This window comes from Mobula hypostoma, chromosome 20 (genome assembly GCF_963921235.1).
Source record: "Mobula hypostoma chromosome 20, sMobHyp1.1, whole genome shotgun sequence".
In the NCBI taxonomy this organism is placed as follows: Eukaryota; Metazoa; Chordata; class Chondrichthyes; order Myliobatiformes; family Myliobatidae; genus Mobula; species Mobula hypostoma.
In genome coordinates this window covers 22,573,056-22,590,805 of record NC_086116.1, presented here as the reverse complement: position 1 = coordinate 22,590,805, position 17,750 = coordinate 22,573,056, and the positions used below count along the sequence as shown (strand labels likewise).

The following is a 17,750-nucleotide window of genomic DNA, read 5'->3' as shown; positions in this document are numbered from 1 at the left end:
TTGAAAGCAGTTAACAATTAAAGATTCTACCTTTTGATGTTAACATTTTCAGCTAAATTCTGTTTCATGTGTAATTCAAAGTTTCTTTTTAAAGGTTTCCTAAAGGTAAAGAAACTGTAATCATTTACTTTTTGCAAGAGTAATTTGCCTTTAATCAGTCAGTAAAGGTGATTGACAGTAAAACTATGTTTCAATTTGCTCTCTTGAAAATTGAACAAGAAAACAGATTCAGTTTCTCAAGCTATAATTTTGCATAACACTATCAACCATTGTTTGATTTAATAGTATACTTTTTGCATTTTTGAGACAAAATTCATGTGAGACAGTTTTTGGTTTTCAATGGACAATTTATGTTCATAATGATTTCAGTCATTTAAAGATTATAATAATCGTATTCTGTGATATTTATATATAGAGAAGATATTTTGCAAAAGGGATATGAAAGAATCCTTATAAATTGTAATGACTGCAATTTGAAGATCTTATGTTCTAAAATCTTATGTATTAAAATAATTATTTAAGAGTTCATGTGCTTTTATGGCCATATTCTGAGCTTGTGTAACTTGATTAATCTATCCATTGAGACATCTCCAAGCATTTGATGGAGCAATCAGAATCTGCCCACTACTCAGAATAAAAGCTTTTGCAACTGGTGAAGCGAAACTATGGACTTGTATTAAAGTTCCTTGCTTGTCAGATATAGTAAGGAGGGAATTGGTTAACATAGTGTTGATGGGAATATGTTGTATTGTCAAATATAATCTCTGAATGAATATTGCTATTTCTTTGTTTACTTAGATGCTGTCAGGCCACCTGTAATTGATTCACAGATAGTAAGGCTATTTTGCCTATCTTGCTAAAGTAAGGATGGTTAATTTATTCTCAGATTTAAAGCAGTGGTATTCCTAAGTGCCCATTTTCTTGCACAGAGTAATGAATAATGGCTGATGATGAATTGTCTACCTAATCTTCCCTTCATTTTTTGCAAAGTAAGTTTTATTAATTTTAAATTAGTTATGGAAAGGGAGAGATCTGGTCCACAAATTAAAATTCTAAATTGAGGGGAGGCAGACTTTGATGGTATTAGACACAGGAACTTGTAAAGGTTGATTGATGTAGTTGCTTGCAGGCAAAGGGACATTTGGCAAATGGGAAACAAGAGAAATCTGCAGAAGCTGGAAATCCGAGCAACAGACACAGAATGCTGGAGGAACTCAGCATTTCGGGCTGAAACATCAACTGTACTTTTTCCATAGGTGCTGCCTGGCCTGCTGAGCTCCTCCAGCATTTTGTGTGTATTGTTTGGCAAATGGGAGGTTATTCGAAGTGAGATAGATTTCAAGGTCTGCATATTCCTTAGAGTGAAGAGCAAGACTGGCAGGAGTAAGGTAACTTGCATGATCCTGGAGAAAGAACGAGGCATGGGTCAGTAACAGGCAGTTGGGATCAAGTGAATCCCTGCAGGAGACCTGAGGGATGCTGGAGTATACCTAAGAAGAAAATCAGAAGGGCAAAAAGAAGCCATGAGAGCTCTAGTAGAAAAGGTTAAGGTGAATCCAAACAGATCTTGTAAGTATCAGAAGGTGGGGGAGAACCTAGGGGCCTCTCAAAGATAATTGTGGACACATTTGTGTTGTGCTGCAGGAGAAGGGTGAAGAGTTCAATGAATAGTTGTCCTCTGATTTTACTGTCAAAAAAGACATGAAGGTGGAACTTGAGATAGTTGGTAGGGATGTCTCAGAGATAATCCACGTTTTAGTGGAGGAGGTACTAGGTGTCATAAAATGTATGAAGGTAGGTAAATCAATGGGGCCTGAACAGGTATACCCAAGAACACTATGGGATGCAGGTGAAGATATCGTGGGAGCCCTGGCTGAGATAGATATATGCATCATCATTAGCCACAGCTGAGGATTGGAGAATGGAAAATATTGCACTTTTATTTATGAAGCGTTGCAGAGAAAAACCTGGGTCTTATAAACCTGCAACCCTCTGTGGTAGATGAGTTATTAGAGGGGATTCTGGGTGAAAAGATAGACATAGACGTGTATATATATTTGGAAAGCGCAGGATCAATACACCCCAAAGAAGTAATATTGTAAAGGAAGGATGAGGCTGACAAGGGAGGTCAAAGAACAGCATAAAATATAGTAAAAATTAGTGGGAAGTTAGAGTATTGGAAAGCTTTTAAAAAGCAATAGAAGGCAACAAATTTGCCATAAGGAAAGAAAAGATGAAATATGAAAGTAAGCTATCCATTAATATAAAAGTGGATGCCAAAAGTTTTTCAGATATATAAAGAGTAAATGAGAGGCAAGAGTGGATATCACATTGCCGGAAAATAGCACTGGAGAGATAGCGATGGGGGAATGAAGAAATAGCGGACAAACTTAATTAGTATTTTGAGTTAGTCTTTACTATGAAACTTCCCAGCAGTATGAAAGAAATCAGTGAGTGTCAAGGGACAGAAGTGAATGTAGTTGCTATTACTAAAAAGAAGGTGCTTGAGAGGCTGACGGGCCTGAAGTCAGCTGCAGTAGATGAACTGCACCCAAGGGTTCTGAAAGAGGTAGGGAAAAGATTGTGGAGGCATTATTAGTGACCTTTAAAGAATCACTAGGCTCAGGAATGGTTCTGAACAACTGGAAAATTGCAAATATCAGTCTATTCTTTAAGAAGGGATGCAGGCAAATTAAAGGTTAGTTAACCTGACCTCAGTAGTTGGGAAGATGTTGGAGACTGCTGTTAATGATGAGGTTTCAAGATACTTGGAGGCACATAATAAAATAGGCCAAAATCAGCACGGTTTCCTTAAGAGGAAACCACAACAAACCTGTTGGAATTTTTTTGAGGGAATAACAAGCAGGGTAGACAGGGAGAGTCGGCGAATATTGCTTACTTGGATATTCATAAGGCCTTTGACAAGGTGCCATATATAACGCTGATAACAAGATAAGAGCCGATGGTATTATAGTAAAGATACTAGCATGGGTAGAAGATTGGCTGACTGGCTGGAGGCAGAAAGTTTGAATAAAGGGGCCTTCTCTGATTGGCTGCCAGTGAATAGTGAAGTTCCGCAGTAGTCAGTTTGGGACCACTTCTTTTCATGTTATGTGTCAATGATTTAGATAACAGAATTGATGCCTTTTTGGCCAAGTTTGCAGACACCAAGAAAGTAGGTCAAGGTATTGGCTTTCGTAAATAAAATAACAGAGATGTTTTAAGTTTAAAGGAAACTGTAACAATTCCTTTATTGTTCTCCAAACACTGAACATAAGATGCAGTTTAAAAAATCTTAAGGTAATTAAGGTAAATCTTAAGCTAATTAAATCTTAAGGTAATCAGACCAGCCTCTTGAAGTGAACCCAACTCAATGCTGGTGGTTGTTAATTACGTATATGTTTCCACCCATTTTTTTGTGTTCGTCCATCGTTGACGTCGATGAGGGCTTCGACATCATTATGACTAGCGTGTGATTTGGATTTAAGTGAGGGAGAGTTGCGCAGCATCAGCCTCACTCTCTCTTCCCAATTCCCGTCTGGATCCGGTGGCAAGACAGAGTCGAGACGGCTGGAGATGGGACTAGGCGCAATGGATGACCAGGACGTCTTCTGTGTCTTGTCCTGCTCTACACGTTCCACAACGCTTGCAGAGACCGCCTTCTTGACAGTTGGACCTTCCATTGGTCTTGTTCGCTCAATCCGCCGGAGTCTGTCTTCACATGCTGGGATAGACAACTCCCTATCTCACCGAGGGTTTGAGACCCATCAGCTACCCTCACCTGGTTTAGCCGGCTTGTGGAAGCTGTTGCCCGGGGTGTGGCCACTGTCGCATGCAAACAGCTACGGGGAGCCACAGGTGAGAGCCGAGTGCCAGGTGGGGACCAAAGGTGGACAAACCGCCCTGAAAAGGACGTGACATGTTCCCCCACCAGAGGTGCTAACGCTCCCTAACACCCCGTACACCCATTACATTACCATACAATGGGGCAGGTGGTATTGAGGAAGCGGAGAGTCTAGTGAAGGACTGAGATGGATTAGGAGAATGGGCAAAGAAGTGACAGGTGGAATGTAGTGTAGGGAAGTGTTTATTCATGCACTTTGGTAGAGGAAATAAAGGCGTAGACTGTTCTCTAAACAGGCAGAAAAGTTAGAAATCAGAGATTCAAAGGGACTTGTCAAACCTCGTGCAGGATTCCCTGAAGGTTAACTTGCAAACTGAGTCGGTAGTAAGGAAGGCAAATGCAATGTCAGCATTTATTTCAGTGAACTAGAATATAAAAGTAAGGTTGTAATGCTAAGGCTTCACAAAGACATTGGTCAACTATGATCCTAAGCAAAATCTCTGTGCCTCTTTCTCCTAAATTTGTGTAGCTGAGACGAGGAATATGGAACACACCATTCAACCCATTCTTTAGGGGCGGTATGGTTAGCACAACGCTTTACAGTACCAGTGACCCAGGTTCAATTCCCACTGCAGCTTGGAAGGAGTTTGTACATTCTCCCTGTGACCATGTGGGTTTCCTCCCACAGTCCAAAAACATACAGACTGGCAGTTTAAGTGGTCATTGTAAATTGTCCTGTGATTAGGCTAGGATTAAATCGGGGGTAGCTGGGTGGCACAGCTTGAAAGACCTATTCCATGCTGTATCTTAATAAATAAATAAAAGTTAAGTACTCTGGTCCTTTGAAACTCTGCTCTAATGCATAGCTATCATTGTGCCCTCATTATGAAAATGATTGAGAGTAATAATGTCAGTTGCATACATTTTTGATCTATATCAGGAAGTGACTTACAGCAATTTCCTGTCTCAGCTGCAGAGGCATATTAAACAAACTTGTCATAGTGTCCACGATGCTGATATTCTGATGCAGTATGTGTGCTTAGTTAAATCCAATATTTATTAACAGTGTAGCAGATTATTTTTCATTTTCTCCATGTTATGGAACAGGGCTGGCAGAATTTCCATGTGATTCTGCCATGCCCTTACAGCAAAGGATCAGCTTGTCATCCAACAATAGTTGTTTGCTTCAGAAAATGTTAAGAAAAAAATCATGTAAGGAGCATTTTACAACGTCTTTAGAATGTGGGAATGTGATTCATAACCAAGTAATTAATTGCAAAATGCATGTCATAGTTTGTTAGCAAATATGCCTGTTAAATTTTTGTACAGCAAACTCCCACGAGCAGTAAATGGGTTTCTTTTTATCGCAAAAAAAAATGATTGAGAAATTCTGTTGACCAAGCCTCAGGCAGACTCAGGATTTTAAATACCTGACAAGGAGACAATTATTCCAATAGCTGAGTGAAACTGATTCTAGGCATTGATGCTGTGGGCCAGATGGCCAGATTCTGCTTCTGTGTCTGATGTGGATAATTTTCAGGAAGTGGCAAAAGTAAGTGGGAAGCACCGATTCACTGTAATGTCTTTCCTGTACGTTGGTGAGCAAAACTGGACACAGAACTCTAAATTAGGCCTCACCAAATCTCATACAATTTCAACATAATGTCCCATCCCCTGTACTCAGTACATTGATTTATGAAGGTCCATGTGCCAAAAGCTTTCTTTGCATCCCTATCTACCTGTGACACCACTTTCAAGGAATTATGGATCTGCATTCCCAGATCTCTTCATCGTACCACGCTCCTCGGTGCCCTACCACTCAATGTATAAGACCTACCCTGGTTGGGCCTCCCAAAGTGTACATGTCACACTTGTCTGCATTAAATTCCATCTGTCCTTTCTCAGCACATTTCACCAGCTGATGCAGATCCCACTGCAAGGTTTGATAGTCCTCCTTGCTGTCCACTACACCCTAAACTTCGGCGTCATCTGCAAGTTTGCTGATCAAGTTTACCACAGCATCGTCATCCAGAACATTGATATAGATGACAAACAACAACAGATCCCTGTGGCACACCACCAGTCACAGGCTTCCAGTCAGAGAGGCGACTATGTATAACAACTCGCTGTCTTCTTCCACAAAGCCAATGTCTAATCCAATTTACTATCTCATCTTAAATGCCTTCCTTCTTGATCAACCTCACATACAGGACTTTGCTAATATCCATGTAAATATCTACTGCCTTGCCTTCATCAACTTTTCTGGTAACTTCCTTGAAAACTCAATAAGATTGGTTAGATACGACCTACCACACACAAAGGTATGCTGACTATCCTTAATCAGTCCATGTCTATCCAAATGCTTGTATATCTAGTTCCCTAGAATAGCTTCCAATAACTTTCCCACTACTGATGTCAGACTCATCAGCCTATAATTTCCTGACTTAATCTTAGAGCCTTTCTTAAATAAACAAACAAATATTCCGGCACCTCACTTGTGGCTAAGGATGTTTTAAATATCTTTGCTAGGGCCCCTGCAATTTTACACTAGCCTCTCACAGGGTCTGAGGGAACACATTTTTGAGGGACACTGTCAGGCCCTAGGGATTTATCCACCATAATTTGCGTCAAGACAGCAGACAGCTCCTCTTCTGTAATCTGTTTAGGGCCTAATTCCTCAGTGCTGCATTACCTTACATATAGACTATGTCCATCTCCCAAGTAAATACAGATGCAAAAAAATCTGTGTAAGATCTTCCCCCAACTCTTTCAGCTCCACACATAGATTACCATTCTGATCTTCCAGAGGACCAATTTTGTCCCTTGCTATCTTTTTACCCTGAATATATCTGTAGAAGCCCTTAGGATTCTCCTTCACGTTGTCTGCTAGAGCAATCTCATGTCTTTTAGCGTTCCTGATTTCCTTCTTAATTCTTCTCTTACATTTCTTATATTCCTCAAGTACTTCATGTATTCTTGCCTGCCTACACCTGCCATGCACCTCCTTATTTTTCTTAAACAGGGCCTCAATATCTCTTGAAAACCAAGGTTCCCTCAAGCTGTTTCTTTGTTTTTTATTCTGACAGGGACATACAGACCCTGTACTCTCAAAATTTCACTTTTAAAGGCTCCCCACTTGCTAAGGATGCCTTTGCCAGAAAACAATCTGTCCAAATTCACAGTTGCCAGATCCTTTTTGATACCATCAAAATTGGCCTTTCTCCAATTTAGAATCTCAACCCGAGGACCAGATCTATCCTTTTCCATAATTACCTTGAAACTAATGGCATTATGATCACTAGATGCAAAATATTCCCTATACAAACTTCTGTCACATGCCCTGTCTCATTAACTAATAGGAGATCTAGCATTGCACTCTCTCTAGTTGGGACCTCTGTGTACTGGTTAAGGAAACTTTCCCGAACACAGTTGACAAACTCTCTCTCATTCAGCCCTTTTACAGTATGGGAGTCCCAGTCCAAACGCAGAAAGTTAAAATTACCTATTATCACAACCTTATGCTTCTTGCAATAGTCTGTGACACCTCGAGAAATTTGCTCCTCTAAATCCCGCAGACCTATTACATAATGGGTCACCCATTATATAATACTCATTATATAATGGGTGACCTATTATATAATCCCATTAATGTTGTAACACCTTTCTTATTCCTCAATTCTACTCATAAAGCCTGACTAGCTCACCAGCCTGTCCTGACTGAGCACTGCTGTGACTTTTTCCCTGACTAGTAATGCCACCCCTCCCCCTTTAATCCATCCTGTTCTATCACGTCTAAAACAACAGAATCCCAGAGCACTGAGTCCAGCCACTCCTGCAAGCAAGTCTCACTAATGGACACAATATCAGAACTCCACGTGCTGATCCATGTCCTAAGCTCATCTATTTAAGTACAGTTGTTTTAGGAGAGGAAGAGGAAAAAACAATGAAAATCGAATATGTTTTTTAATTGAGAATTGGAATAATCAGATTAGAAATGGTATATCAAAATACATAACATGCTATGGAATAGACTGTAAGTATAACTACTGTGTTTAATGTCGAGAGAAGTTCTGAGGGAAAATGTCGTTAAAGAATCTGTACACACCTAAGATTTGGGCATTTTGTAGAATATTTGACCATGTAAAAACATGTTCAGCTTCAACACCATTGTACTTCAAAGTCTATTTCATAACCAGCAATAATCCTTTTGAATGTGATATTTTCACAATAAATTTATCATAAGCCATCATTCCTGTATTCATCAAGGTATCTGTCTATTGAATAAATATTAATTCAAGCCCTTCATGAATTTCTTCCATCTATTCATGTTCCCTATTTGCCAGCCAAACAAAAAATGTAAAGCTAGTGGCTGCACTTTAATATGATTGCCACTTCTTGGTATGGACATTTTCATTGGGGACCACTTGCTCAACATGTGTGTTACTAAAAAAAGAGTGAATTAATTCTTTCTCTAGTTTGCATTGTATGCTCCTAAAGCATTATGGGTGCTTGGGCTACGTTGTAAAGATAAAGGACATACTATTCCTCTGAGAATATCTGATCTCCTTGTTCATAAATAGCAGGAAACTAAACATCAAAGAAAGGATGCTATTATATTAGAATCGACACCAATTAAAAATCTGACAGTGGAAATGCAGTTCAGACATTCTAATCCAACACACAGTATCTAATGCCATCAATCCTAGGATCCATTAATAATCTATGCTTGTCAATAAACTGGATTTGATCTGTTTAGGTGCACAGATGAAAACTAGCACCAAACCCATTCTGTAAAAATCACTAATTTGATGAGGGTGAAAAACTTTGAGAAAATTTTGATGAAAAAACTTTCAAGTTTTTGTAAGTGCCCTGATGTACTTCTTACTTTAACAGAATTGTTAAGTCTTGGTCTGTGTGTTTCTTCGTGGGAGCCGCATAAAAAATCTCATCATTCTTTGCGTATTAGAATATAAAAGAACATCTCTGCATGGGTGCTTAAAAGATAGTTATGGAGGAGCAAAACTATCATCATTGTCTGTTAACAGCTCCTCCCACATGTGAGGAATTGTCTTGATTCTGTTCCATGCTATGAATGTTCTGCCATTAATACAAGGTGAGGAAGCAATCGCAGGAGAGTGCACCAGGTGCTTAAAAGAAAATGGCTGCAAATAATGATGCAATAAGAACAATGTTGTGCAGTTATTTTGATCATTGTAATATACGCCCATCAGATTTTATTCTCGTAACATCGAAGTCAGACTGGAGCAGGGGATTCCCAAACTGGAGTCCATAGAACCCTCTGTAAATTGAGAGACTCCATGGCATAAAAAAGTGTTAGAAACCCCTGGATTGGAGTGGCGATTCACTGAGGATTTTCTCTGATTGTCTTACGACAGTCATTCTCCTGCTGTGGCAGGTTCCATTCAATCAAAATGGTGTCAAAGGTGCAGTGCTGACAGTAGCACTACTTTGCGCGATCATCTGACTCTGCAAATGTTAGGTTTGGTGCTGACTGGAAAGCCTCGGCCAGATTCATGAAGATCCTAATTTCCCAGCTACTCTCCCTCCCCAAAGAAAAAAGATGCTCATGTGTTCATTCTAGTGAGAATTGACTTTGGATTGCACAGCCCTAAATAAACAAGCACAGTGCAGTTGAGATAGTCCTTAACCCTTGACTGCAAGTAAACAGTAAAATATTCTGCACAATTATCATGCAACAAGAAGTGATATTAATAAAAAAGGCACATTGATATGGTGACTTTGGCAAGATTGTAGTTGTAATTGTAATTGTTTTTGTATGATTTTCTCGTGCCATTTAATTAAGAATAAATTCCAAGCTTTTATGAAGTTCTGAAATCCAAGTGTTCAGCGATGTTTTTAATTTGATGCAAAAATATGGATAGTTCTAATGTAGCGATTTCATTCATAATTGATATTTAATGAAAACATTCTGTGATTTAACAAATTAAAGCAGAATAAAAATTACTTGTTGATCTTAAACCACCATAGTTGATGATAATGAACTCAACAAAATGCATCTGACTAAACATCACAAAGAAAAGGGAAGTTATGTTATTTGCCTACTCGTATGCAGATTACATGATAGATGGGAGTATGCATTATGAGAATTATAAGAACGATGTAAACTTAACAAGTCTAGGTGAAGCCTGTCCTCAATCTTTGAAATGGTGTAGTTTGCTGTCATTTCTCCTACACTTTCCTCTTCAGATATATTTTGATCTTCCAGAGTAATGCTTTGTTTTTAAGTTTTACTATTCTATGACATTTTAATCAGTTGGAATGCTTTCTGGAGTCTTGAAGTTTTAATTTTTTTTAAATATAAAGGAAAGCTTGATAATTTTAGATATGCTAGGTATGTTTTGACGTAGTTGAGGTCCAATCCATCAGATAGTTGGACCAAGTAGTTTTGGTCATCATTCATTTAATTTTGTCTGACAATTCTTCAGCATCACTTATGCAAATGATGCCATCATCAACACTCACCACACTTATTTCTGCCTTCACAATAGTAATGAAAACAAAGGCGCCAGCGAGTTTTAATTTTAACTCCATTACAAACAGGAAATAAATCCCACAGAAAGTGGGTCAGGAAACCTGAACTGAAGGCTTCCAGCTGGAACGTTGGCTGTCTGCACCTTATGGCCTGTGATTATTTGTTACATAATTGTTAGGTCTTACAGTAATTACTTCAGACATTCAAAACCATGTATGGTACTGATAAGCTGTGTTCTCTGCTTTAATTATGAGCCAATAGCTTGTGTGGGGCTCCTTGTGTGGCCACACATTTTAAAGACAGCTACCCGCCATCCATGGCAACCTTTGCTATCAGTCTGCTGTGGCTTATACGGAGTATATTCTTTATGGCTGTGATTTGCTTCCCAAGGTTCTTGGTGGTAATGGTGTGGAAACTGTAATCTCTGCAGGGTGTTGTCATTCAAAACCACATAGATCTTACTTAACTGCACCAGAGATGATAAAAACCACAATGACTTTTTTCAAGGTAATTTTTCTGTGTTAATTTTATACAAAACACTGGCCTCGGATTCTAGTTTATCACAATTTTCAACTGAGATACTGTATGTCTCACTCTCCTGAATTCCTGCAGATATAAGCCCAGCCTCTGCCCAGTCTTATACAATAGGTCAATATTTCCATTCCAGAAATCAGTTTAGTGAACCTTTTCTGAATTACAGGGTATTACCAGACAACTTCTCGACTTTTGTATTTGTTTCACATTGCATGAATAATAACATTGTGCTGGCTTTCCTAGTTACTTGCTATACCTTCACATTAGATTCTTGCAAATTCAGAACACCTAGATTCCTCTGCACTTCAGATCTTTGCAATCTCCACTGTTTAGTACAGCACATCTACATGAAATGATGTCATAGGAAAGCAGCGTCTATCATCAGGGATCGCCCACCATCCACGGCATGTGCTCTTCTTTCTGCTGCCATCAGGAAGAAGGTACAAGAGCCTCAGGACTCATACCACCGGGTTTAGGACCAGTTATTACCCCTCAACCGTCAGGCTCTTGAACAAAAGTGAATAACTTCACTTGCCCCATCATTGAAATGTTCCTGTAACCAGTGGACACACTTTTAAAGATTTTTCACCTCATGTTCTTGATATTTATAGCTATTTATTTATATTTGCATTTGCACAGTTTGTTGTCTTCTGCACTCTGGTTAAATGCCCTAGTGAGGCAGCCTTTCCTTGATTCTGTTATGGTTACTATTCTATAGACTTATGAAGTATGCCCACAAGAAAATGAATGTCAGGGTTGTATATGGTGGCATATATCTACTTAGATAACAAAATTTACTTTGAACTCTTCGAACTTTAAATGGCATGTTGTTTAAGTACAATGTCTTGCTCATTTTGTCAGTACCTCTTCCTTTGTAATTGTAATTTTCCTGGGTTCCTTCTCCACTTCTAGTTCATGATTTACAACTATTTCTGGGATGTCATTTCTCTCCTCCATAGAGACCTGTTTAGAAACATAGAAAATAGGTGCAGGAGTAGGCCATTCGGCCCTTCGAGCCTGCACCGCCATTTATTATGATCATGGCTGATCATCCAACTCAGAACCCCGCCCCAGCCTTCCCTCCATACCCCCTGACCCCCGTAGCCACAAGGGCCATATCTAACTCCCTCTTAAATATAGCCAATGAACTGGCCTTAACTGTTTCCTGTGGCAGAGAATTCCACACATTCACTACTCTCTGTGTGAAGAAGTTTTTCCTAATCTCGGTCCTAAAAGGCTTCCCCTCTATCCTCAAACTGTGGCCCCTCGTTCTGGACTTCCCCAACATCGGGAACAATCTTCCTGCATCTAGCCTGTCCAATCCCTTTAGGATCTTATACGTTTCAATCAGATCCCCCCTCAATCTTCTAAATTCCAACGAGTACAAGCCCAGTTCATCCAGTCTTTCTTCATATGAAAGTCCTGCCATCCCAGGAATCAATCTGGTGAACCTTCTTTGTACTCCCTCTAAGGCAAGGATGTCTTTCCTCAGATTAGGGGACCAAAACTGCACACAATACTCCAGGTGTGGTCTCACCAAGGCCTTGTACAACTGCAGTAGTACCTCCCTGCTCCTGTACTCGAATCCTCTCGCTATAAATGCCAGCATACCATTCGCCTTTTTCACCGCCTGCTGTACCTGCATGCCCACTTTCAATGACTGGTGTATAATGACACCCAGGTCTCGTTGCACCTCCCCTTTTCCTAATCAGCCACCATTCAGATAATAATCTGTTTTCCTATTTTTGCCACCAAAGTGGATAACTTCACATTTATCCACATTAAATTGCATCTGCCATGAATTTGCCCACTCACCCAACCTATCCAAGTCACCCTGCATCCTCTTAGCATCCTCCTCACAGCTAACACTGCCACCCAGCTTCGTGTCATCCGCAAACTTGGAGATGCTGCATTTAATTCCCTCATCCAAGTCATTAATATATATTGTAAACAACTGGGGTCCCAGCACTGAGCCTTGCGGTACCCCACTAGTCACCGCCTGCCATTCTGAAAAGGTCCCGTTTATTCCCACTCTTTGCTTCCTGTTCTCCACCCACACCAATACCTTACCCCAATACCGTGTGCTTTAAGTTTGCACACTAATCTCCTGTGTGGGACCTTGTCAAAAGCCTTTTGAAAATCCAAATATACCACATCCACTGGTTCTCCCCTATCCACTCTACTAGTTACATTCTCAAAAAATTCTATGAGATTCGTCAGACATGATTTTCCTTTCACAAATCCATGCTGACTTAGTCCGATCATTTCACCGCTTTCCAAATGTGCTGTTATCACATCCTTGATAACTGACTCCAGCAGTTTCCCCACCACCGACGTTAGGCTAACCGGTCTATAATTCCCCGGTTTCTCTCTCCCTCCTTTTTTAAAAAGTGGAGTTACATTAGCCACCCTCCAATCCTCAGGAACTAGTCCAGAATCTAACGAGTTTGAAAAATTATCACTAATGCATCCACTATTTCTTGGGCTACTTCCTTAAGCACTCTAGGATGCAGACCATCTGGCCCTGGGGATTTATCTGCCTTCAATCCCTTCAATTTACCTAACACCACTTCCCTACTAACATGTATTTCGCTCAGTTCCTCCATCTCACTGGACCCTCTGTCCCCTACTATTTCTGGAAGATTATTTATGTCCTCCTTAGTGAAGACAGAACCAAAGTAATTATTCAATTGGTCTGCCATGTCCTTGCTCCCCATAATCAATTCACCTGTTTCTGTCTGCAGGGGACCTACATTTGTCTTTACCAGTCTTTTCCTTTTTACATATCTATAGAAGCTTTTACAGTCCGTTTTTATGTTCCCTGCCAGTTTTCTCTTATAATCTTTTTTCCCCTTCCTAATTAAGCCCTTTGTCCTCCTCTGCTGAACTCTGAATTTCTCCCAGTCCTCAGGTGAGCCACTTTCTCTGGCTAATTTGTATGCTTCTTCTTTGGAATTGATACTATCCCTAATTTCTCTTGTCAGCCACGGGTGCACTACCTTCCTTGATTTATTCTTTTGCCAAACTGGGATGAACAATTGTTGTAGTTCATCCATGCAACCTTTAAATGCTTGCCATTGCATATCCACCGTCAATCCTTTAAGTGTCATTTGCCGGTCTATCTTAGCTAATTCACATCTCATACCTTCAAAGTTACCCCTCTTTAAGGTCAGAACCTTTGTTTCTGAATTAACTATGTCACTCTCCATCTTAATGAAGAATTCCATCATATTATGGTCACTCTTACCCAAGGGGCCTCTCACGACAAGATCGCTAATTAACCCTTCCTCATTGCTCAAAACCCAGTCCAGAATAGCCTGCTCTCTAGTTGGTTCCTCGACATGTTGGTTCAAAAAACCATCCCGCATACATTCCAAGAAATCCTCTTTCTCAGCACCTTTACCAATTTGGTTCACCCAATCTACATGTAGATCGAAGTCATCCATTATAACTGCTGTTCCTTTATTGCACACATTTCTAATTTCCTGTTTAATACCATCTCCGACCTCACTACTACTGTTAGGTGGCCTGTACACAACTCCCACCAGCGTCTTCTGCCCCTTAGTGTTATGCAGCTCTACCCATATCGATTCCACATCTTCCCGGCTTATGTCCTTCCTTTCTATTGCGTTAATCTCTTTTTTAACCAGCAACGCCACCCCACCTCCCCTTCCTTCATGTCTATCCCTCCTGAATATTGAATATCCCTGAACGTTGAGCTCCCATCCCTGGTCACCCTGGAGCCATGTCTCTGTGATCCCAACTATATCATAATCATTAATAACAATCTGCACTTTCAATTCATCCACCTTATTACGAATGCTCCTTGCATTGACACACAAAGCCTTCAGGCGCTCTTTTACAACTCTCTTAGCCCTTATACAATTATGTTGAAAAGTGGTCCTTTTTAATGCTTGCCCTGGATTTGTCGGCCTGCCACTTTTTCTTTTCTCCTTAGTACTTTTTGCTTTTACCCTCACTTTACACCCCTCTGTCTCTCTGCACTGGTTCCCATCCCCTGTTGTGAACTAACCTCCTCACGCCTAGCCTCTTTAATTTGATTCCCACCCCCCAACCATTCTAGTTTAAAGTCACCTCAGTAGCCCTCGCTAATCTCCCTGCCAGGATATTGGTCCCCCTAGGATTCAAGTGTAACCCGTCCTTTTTGTACAGGTCACGCCTGCGCCAAAAGAGGTCCCAATGATCCAAAAACTTGAATCCCTGCCCCCTGCTCCAATCCCTCAGCCACGCATTTATCCTCCACCTCATCGCATTCCTACTCTCACTGTCGCGTGGCACAGGCAGCAATCCCGAGATTACTACCTTTGCGGTCCTTTTTCTCAACTCCCTTCCTAGCTCCCTATATTCTCCTTTCAGGACCTCATCCCTTTTCCTACCTATGTCATTGGTACCTATATGTACCACGACCTCTGGCTTCTCACCCTCCCACTTCAGGATATCTTGGACACGATCAGAAATATCCCGGACCCTGGCACCAGGGAGGCAAACTACCATCCGGGTCTCTGGACTGCGTCCACAGAATCGCCTATCTGACCCCCTTACTATCGAGTCCCCTATCACAACTGCCCTCCTCTTCCTTGCCCTACCCTTCTGAGCTATAGGGCCAGACTCTGTGCCGGAGGCACGGCCACTGTCGCTTCCCCCGGGTAAGCTGTCCCCCCCAACAGTACTCAATTCATACTTAATTCATCCTTCAGTTGTTAAATCCCTATGGTCAATTTCTGTAGGACAAATGCACACTCAAATGTTTTTGTTTTAAGTATCCATGGAAATGCTTACCATCTGTTTTATATTTCCCAATAGCTTTGTCTTAAACTATGGCTATTCCTTCTTTATTAACTTACTCAGTCATTCTTACTATTTGTCACATTCTACCCAAACTTATGACTTGTTACTTTATTTGAACAATATTTTTTTTTTCTTCCTCCCAAGTTCTCCTTCCCTCAAGTTCTAATGGACATTATCTTAGCATTTTGAGATACATGGCTAATGATATTGATAATGTTGTAGTTTTATTTTTCCAAAATTCCAAAAACCTGAGAAAGATGCCGTAAAAAAATCTCAGATTCCACTTGTTGCAAAGCTTGATATATTTTTCTGATTTTTGTCATCTGTGCAGAATGTGGAACATATAATCTACGTAGACTGCAAGGATTTTTTTTACTAGTTCAGGTCGTTGTATTAATCATGCAAGCTTTTGGGACTAAATCTAAACATCAGGAAAACCCAAGTTCTGCACCAAGCTGCTCCAGATCAAGCTCCTAAAACTCTAACCATCCAGGTTGACAACATCTCTCTAGAGAATGCTGATCATTTCCTATATCTTGGCAGCCTTCTTTCTTCAAGAACCAACATAAACCTTAAAATAAATAATAATACGAGTGGAGCTTTGGCCAGGCTGAGAAAGATGGTGTTTGAAGATCGGGATATCAAGACCAATGCTAAGCTTTTAGTCCATAAAGCTATAGTCCTTCCCTCCTTGTTATATGGAACAGAGTCATGGACAACATATAGCAAGCACATGAAATCCCTAGAAATTTACCATCAAAGATGTCTCCAAAAGATTCTGAGAGTTAGCTGGAAGAACAGACGTACTAACTCCAGCATCCTGGAGGAAGTTAACATTAACTCCATAGCCACGATCTTGACTCTATACCAATTGCAATGAATTGGCCACATTATTCATGTGCCTGACTCCCGCCTCCCTAAACAACTCCTGTTTGGCCAACTCAAGGATGCAAAGCGCACTCCTGGAGGGCAGTAAAAGCAGTTCAAAGACAATATCAAGATCCACCTGAGGAGGCGCCACATCAACCTGAATAGAAATTAGCACAGGATAGGAAAAGCTGGATAAGGACTGTGTGTGAGGGGACTGCACAGCTCGAAGAATACCTCCACCATGCTGCTGAGACTAAGCAGCTTCAACGGAAGGAGAGACTGGGAAAGGCCACTTCTTCAATGACCTGTACTTCTTCATCTACCACTTCTTCAATGACCTGTACTTGCCAACACTGCAATTGGACTTGTGGATTATAGATTGGCCTCTTCAGCCATCTCAGGATCCACAAGTGACTAGATCAACCACCAGCGGAAGAATCATACTTGACTATGAGTGATCACTGATGATGGGGATGATTAATCTATCACAAGGGAATAAGTAATGTTCTAATCAAGCATTGGTTCCACCAATAGAAATACATTTCGATTGATTTTTATGGTATTAAACTAAAACATGGAGATGTCTATGATTTATTTTGCTTTCATAAAGTACAAGTTAGACCTCAGCTAAGGCATTGTGTTGGTTCAGTCTGCCACACTTTTAAAAACATATCAAGACCTCAGAGAAGGACTGCAGCATATAATGTGGTACGAGGGATGATGGAGTTCACTGAAGAAGTGAGTTTGGAGAGCCTGGGGTTGTTCGAAAATTGGTAAAAGTTTAAGAGAGGCTTTGATAAAGATGTTCAATATTTAGAAAATGATACTGAGGTCCAGACTAACCATTAATCTTAAAGAGAATGAGGTAGAAATTTGAAGAGATAAATGTTCACAGGGTAATGGGAAGAAGAAAGGAATGGAATTAATTGCACATCTCTATCACAAAGTTCATACTGGATTCACACATGTTGGCATTGCGGACAAGGTCAGAGTATATTAAGCAACACACATAAAAGTTGCTGGTGAACGCAGCAGGCCAGGCAGCATCTCTAGGAAGAGGTACAGTCGACGTTTCGGGCCGAGACCCTTCGTCAGGACTAACTGAAAGAAGAGTTAGTAAGAGATTTGAAAGTGGGAGGGGGAGGGGGAGATCTGAAATGATAGGAGAAGACAGGAGGG

The 17,750-nt window shown here is 40.5% G+C and overlaps 1 protein-coding gene across 14 annotated transcripts in view; it reads left to right on the top strand.

The window, feature by feature from the left end:
- Positions 1-17,750, top strand: part of anks1b (ankyrin repeat and sterile alpha motif domain containing 1B) — an 870,400-nt gene that overhangs the window by 632,433 nt on the left and 220,217 nt on the right. The window lies entirely within an intron of this gene.